This window comes from Trichechus manatus, unplaced genomic scaffold, assembly GCF_000243295.1.
Source record: "Trichechus manatus latirostris isolate Lorelei unplaced genomic scaffold, TriManLat1.0 scaffold00026, whole genome shotgun sequence".
In the NCBI taxonomy this organism is placed as follows: Eukaryota; Metazoa; Chordata; class Mammalia; order Sirenia; family Trichechidae; genus Trichechus; species Trichechus manatus.
The window spans coordinates 2449520-2454488 of record NW_004443962.1 but is presented as its reverse complement, the minus strand read 5'-3'; positions in this window follow the sequence as shown (position 1 = coordinate 2454488).

The window sequence follows — 4969 nt, the reverse complement described above, 5'->3', positions numbered from 1 at the left end:
GTGGAGCAGACTGGGAGCCACCAGCCCAACTCAGCAGCTCTCACAGGCTTGGCCTGACTGGGTTCCTCATGGAGACCACCCAGGGAGATCTGGCAGGGCACAGAGGATATCAGGTTGGAAATTCACTGGCAGCCCATACTTGACCCCATGGGAAGTGCTGGTTTGGGCTAGGAGGGATGGCACAATTTAGTTTGGCCAGGCGGTCCTGTTCAACCATACCCATGGAAAGTACAGGGCTTTGAGTTAAGTCTTCTGTCAAGTGGTGCCACTTAAGTAATTGAATACCCACTCTGTGAAAGGCTCAGGGTATACAAGGATAAAAATGTATGATCCCTCTCTCCCAGAGCTCACAGTCTTGTGGGAAAAGCAGACATGCCAACCAAAGCTAGACCCTCTGCCATTGAATTGATTCCGACTCTTAGTGACACTATAGGGCAGAGTAGAACTGCCCCATAGGGTTTCCCAGGCTGTAAATCTTTATGGAAGCCACATCTTTCTCACACGGAGTTGCTGGTGGTTTCTTACTGCTAACCTTTTGGGTTAGCAGCTGAGTGCTTTAACCACCAGGGTTCCCAGACGTGCCAACGATGCATCACAATCCACCTTGCTGTCGTTGAGATACATAGAGGGTGGTTGGGGAGCACCGAAAATCTAGTAACTGATTCTGAGAGATGGTGGAGGAGAGGAGAAACTTCACAGAGAAGGGGAAACGGCCTGTGGGTTTGTAAAGGTGATTAGGCATTTCCCAGGTGCAAGAGAAATGGTGGAGAGGAGCATTCCTGGGTGAGAGCCCTGCAAGCTGAGAGCCCTGAAGGCTGAGGGCCCAGTGTGTGTCCAGGCACAGAGGGAGCAGAACATGTCAAGTTTAAAGAACAGCAAATAGTTCTCTGAGGGGCTGGAAGTTTTGCATTTGGTGGGTGTATAGGCTACTCGTTGGCAGCCCAGGAAGCTCCTGACTTCAGAGATGCTCCTTTATGGAGCTATTAAAATGGCTTGAAAATTCCCACACCCAGATATCCAAGCTACTACTCTTCCAGTTTCCTTCTTGTAACTGTTGTTGTTATTGTTGTTGTTGTGTGCTGCCAAGTCGGTTCCAACTCATAGCAACCCCATATGACAGAGGAGAACTGCCTCAAAGGGTCATAATCTTTATGGGAATAGGTCACCAGGTTTTTTCTCCTGTGGAGCCATTGGGTAGGTTCAAAACACTGACCTTCAGTTGGCAGCACCACCAGGGTTTTTTATAGCTAGTACCTGCCCTCAATCTTTCATCCAACTACTTATCCTGATTGATTATCTATCTACCTACCTCTACCATGTGTCTGTCAGTTTGTTGTACTGTGGTGGCTTGTATGTTGCTGTGATACTGGAAGCTTTGCCACTGGTATTTTAAATACCAGCAGGGTCATCCTTGGTGGACAGGTTTCAGTGGAGCCAAAACTATGGATAACATTGTGAAGAATGGGAATTTCAGAAACCTGTACATAGACAAAGAGGCAGTCGTTTGAACAGAACAAGAGAATACCTCATGGTTTAAAGTCAGGAAAGTTGTGTGTCAGGGTTGTATCCTTTCACCATACTCATTCAATCTGTATGCTGAGCAAATAACCCGAGAATCTGGACTATATGAAGAAGAACGAGGCATCAGGATTGGAGGAAGACTCATTAACAACCTGCAATATACAGATGACACAACCTTGCTTGCTGAAAGTGAAGAGGACTAGAAGCACTAACTGATGAAGATCAAAGACCACAGTCTTCAGCATGGATTACACTTCAACATAAAGAAAACAAAAATCCTCATAATGGGACCAATAAGCAACATCATGATAAACGGAGAAAATATTGAAGTTGTCAAGGATTTCATTTTACTTGGATCTGCAATCAACACCCATGGAAGCAGCAGTCAAGAAATCAAACAGTGCATTGCACTGGGCAAATCTGCTGCAAAAGACCTCTTTAAAGAGTTAAAAAGCAAAGATGTCACTTTAAGGACTAAGGTGAGCCTCACCCAAGCCATGGTGTTTTCAATTACCTCATATGCATGTTAAAGCTGGACAACGAATAAGGAAGACCAAAGAAGAATTGATGCATTGGAATTATGGTGTTGGCGAAGAATGTTGAATATACCATGGACTGCCAAAAGAACAAACAAATCTGTCTTGGAAGAAGTACAGCCAAAATGCTCATTAGAAGCAAGGATAGCGAGACTTGGTCTCACATACTTTGGACATGTTATTAGGAGGGTCCAGTCCCTGGAGAAGGACATCATGCTTAGTAAAGTAAACAGTCAGCAAAAAAGAGGAAGAGCCTCAGCAAGATATATTGACAGTGGCTGCAACAATGGGCTCAAGCATAACAATGATTGTGAGGATAACGCTAGACCAGGCAGTGTTTCGTTCTGTTGTACGTAGGGTTGCTATGAGTCAGAACCGACTCTACGGCACCTAACAACATAACAACAATCTACCTACCTACCTACCTATCTATCTGTCTGTCTTTCTATCTGTTGGATTCAGAAAGATGAGCTCTCCATAATTATAGAGCCACACAGTGTGACTTTGAATGAACCAGCGAGCCTGTTAGTGCCAAGTGTCCTTGTCAGTTTCCGTGATTCGCCATTGCTTCCTTGAAATTTCCAGGACTGTTTTCCAGATTTCTTGCAAAGTTTGGAAAATTTCCTTCAGCTCCTTGGACACCTGTGTGAGCACACAACTATCTTGTTTTCAGATCTTCATCTCCAGTGCCATCTCAGCAACGCAAATATTTCCATGAACATCTCTAGGGCAAGGCCCACCTCCCGTGCTTCATTCTGATCCTGCAGAATGAAGATCCTCTCCAGGACATCTAGTACATGCTGGCTGAGGGGGAAACTAAGTTTAATAAGATGTCACAGCTGCCCTTAAGAAGCTGGCAGTCATGTGGAGTCTGGGGTTTGGACAGTGGCACAAAAAACAAGTTGTTTCAGTACATTATAGTTGGTGATCCAGTAGATGGATGCCCAGGGTGCTATGCAGGCCAGAAGAGGAGCACTTAGCCCATAATTATGGCTGCCATTTGTGGAGCACCTACTGTGCCAGACATCTTGGTAGGGATTTTACATGCATCATCTCCTATCTTCTGTAATAGTTTCCTAGGGCTGCCATTAAAAAAAAAAAAAAAAAATCATAAAGTGGGTGGATTCAGACAACAGAAATTTATCGTCTTAGAGTTCTCGGAGTTCTGGAGGATAGAAGTCCAAATCAATGAGTCGGGCAGGACATGCTCCCTCTTACACTCTGGAGGAAAACACTTCCTTGTCTCTCCCAGCTTCTGGTAGCCCCAGGTGCTTCTTGGCTTGTAGATGCATCTTCAGATGGTCATACTTTCTCTATCTGTCTCTCTATGTCTATTCTCCTCTTTTAATAAGGACACCACTCAGATTGGATTAGGACCATGCTCTCCGGTATGAACTCATGTTAATCAACATCTTCAAAGACCTATTTCCAAAGAAAGTCACATTCACAGGTACTACGGGTTAGGATTTCAACATATCTTTTTGGGGGACACAACTTAATCCATAACAGCCTGAAAGGGCAAGATGTATATTACCGTCCTCATTTCATAGTTGAAGAAAACAGATTTGAGAGATTAATTAAGTGACTTGTTCAAGGTCACCCAGCTAGCAAGTGACTGAGCCATGATCAGAACTTAGGTCTGCCTAACATTCAAGTTCACACATGGTTTCTCCACAATCCCAGGCTAGCTGATGCTCAGGGCCCTCAATCAGGGCTTGTTACATCAGACAAAAAAACAAAAAAACCCGTTGCTGACAGGTCAATTCCAACTCATGGCAATCCCATGTGTTACAGAGTAAAATTGAGCTCCATAGGGTTTTCTTGGATGTAATTTTTACGGAAGCGGGTTGCCAGGCCTGTCTTCCATGGTGCCACTGGGTGAATTCAAAACTGCCACCTTTATTTTAGTAAATGAGTGCAAACCATTTGTGCCACCAAAGTAGGCTCTTAAAAATAGACACTGAGATGATGATGGGGAGGTGGAGCCAACATGGAGCTATAGACAGAAGCATCATGTCATCCTTCTACAAAGAAGACATGAAAAACTAAGTAAAACAGATACAAACGTCAGTCCTGGAACCCTAAACATCAAATGAAGGGATAAAGAACTTGATCAAGCACCAAATGGAATAAGAAACTGACAGAGAACAGAGAACAAGGAGAGCTACAGAGTGGAGGTCCCCTCCCAGCTAACATGGCATGGATTCACCTTCTTGGACTACAGCCACCAAGGAACACAGACAGAGAGTACTGAAAGGCAACTTGACAGAGCTCCCAACAGGAGACAGAGCACCCAGTAACAAGGGATACACGCTTTCTCAACCCCACTCTTCTTCCTTGTATGAGGCCTCCACCACTTTCCAATGGGACATGGTCACTAAGCTGGAGAGACAACAGCTCACTGCCACCTGGATTTGCCATCTTGGATGTCAACCACCAAGGACCGCAGAAGGGGAATACAGGAAGGCAACTTCATGGAGCTCCCAACAGGAGACAGAGCATCTGCTTCACACATCACATCATCTCCCTTCCCTCCTGCCTATCTGCACTGTGCACTGAGTGCCACATCCCTGAGCAACACAGGCATGGACCACTGTACCCTGCCTTGCACTGCTCCCTGGTTCCACCCCATCGGCCCCAGTACATACTGCAAACAACCCATCCTTGCCCCTCCCCCCCACTGGACCTGTCCTGTTGCACCATAGCTGAGCTACCATCCCTGTCCACCTGGACAAGGTGGCAAGAAGTATCGTGCCCACAGACAAGCAAGCAACAAACCACACCCAGCCCGCCTGCCCAGACTTAACCAAATAAAACAAAAAATCAGAACAAAGCAAACAAATCTACAATCAATAAACAAAGAAAATAATTCCTTAATGTCCCAAAGACAGCAGACAATATAAAAACATATA